Genomic DNA, 1588 nt, shown 5'->3' with positions numbered 1-1588 from the left:
ATGTCCTGGTGTGTGAAGAAGGGTGACTCCATTATATGTTTCTACTCACTACTGAGCAGTGTTAATGTAACACTACAGAGTTTGACATTAACTCTGAGTTAATGTACCAGAAGCAACCTTTGCGCCTTTCCAGATAAACCCAAATAAAGCTGCTCTTTTATAGGAAAGAAAAGCGACTATATTTGGAGAAGTGCTTTCATGAATTGAAAGRGCTGGCTCGCCTACTGATCCATATGGTAAAAAGTAGCTGTGCGGAGGTTGCAGACTTGACCTCCAGTAGCAATTTCAGACTCCTTTGTGAAATCCCCCAAACTTTCCCCCCTCCGCCAACATCTCTCGTCCAGGCGGCTCGAGATAATGGACTTTTCAGGCCTCAGATCCACCGCAGCTGGTGAACTGGCAGTTCTGAAGCGGCCATGTTTCCCACCTAATCGCTTTTCCAGGATGGCGAGCGGGACCATGCTGGAGAGACGAGACGCGGCGGGTGATGGAAAAACGGGAGGGCACGTGGGGAAGCGCTGCGGTCCAGATGTGCACGGTAGCCCTCAGCCAAGGCGCACATCTGTAACCATTTCCACTTACTGAGGGGGAATTCCTCTCAAAGCTTATTCTATCCCACTGGGTCCTCAGCTCGGGCCAGCGAGCAGACTGCCTCCTTCTGTTCTTCCTCTCATGTTTCCATCCCTTCCTCACAGACCAGGGCTCTGCAGGAGGCTCAGGGCATTCAGAGAAAAGATTTAAAAAAGGAACACAGACATAACAAGTTTGGCCTTGAGTCTGGGTTTGTTATCCTCGTCTTTCAATGCACCGCACCACATGTGTAATTACTGAGACAAAGGGGGGAAAAAAAGGCAAAGGTTTCAACCTCAAGTGATACATAAAAGAGAGCAGCAGACAGTGGGCTGCCAGCCATTTTTACTGTCCCGGTGAGTGGGGTATATTTAACAAAAGGACTAAAAATATCCATTGTTCGGCTGCTGCGTGGGTTGGCCACAGCGCGACAAAAGCAGGGAGTTTCCTCCCGTCCAGGATGTCGGCAGATTTCCTCGTTTTTGCATTTCAAGATTTGGGACGAGATGTTCTGACGCACAATAACTTCCACTTTGATGCACCTCAATGCCTGGCTTTCACAGCTCCAGTGTTCTTTTTGCTGTTTCGTTTTCTGTTGACATAAAAAGGGCTGTGTTCAATTATATAACCTACTTTCCTCTTAGACTGTGCTGTTATTTAAACAAGCCGCTTCTTCCTTGTTCTTTTGATGTGACCTGCCATGAAAGGGGTCACACACTCATTATTCACAGGAACTCTATCCACGTTGCTTCCTCCTGAGCTTTAAGGTGACCGAGCACACCTAGAACTCTCAACGCTGCGTCTCAGTTCATGGGCTGGGTCCTCATGAGGATCCAGCCTAGCTGGGCCACGTAGGCCACATCCTTGCTGGGCCACGTAGGCCACATCCTTGCTGGGCCGGGTAGGATGCTCAAAACTGATTCGAAATGAGACGGTCCAGCCTTCGCCTGATGTCGGCTTCACGTGGGTTTGCGTGACCACGTGCTCCCCCGTTACTATAGTGATCAGTTTCATGTCG

This window comes from Austrofundulus limnaeus, unplaced genomic scaffold (genome assembly GCF_001266775.1).
Source record: "Austrofundulus limnaeus strain Quisiro unplaced genomic scaffold, Austrofundulus_limnaeus-1.0 Scaffold272, whole genome shotgun sequence".
In the NCBI taxonomy this organism is placed as follows: domain Eukaryota; kingdom Metazoa; phylum Chordata; class Actinopteri; order Cyprinodontiformes; family Rivulidae; genus Austrofundulus; species Austrofundulus limnaeus.
Note: the sequence above shows the minus strand (reverse complement) of the source record.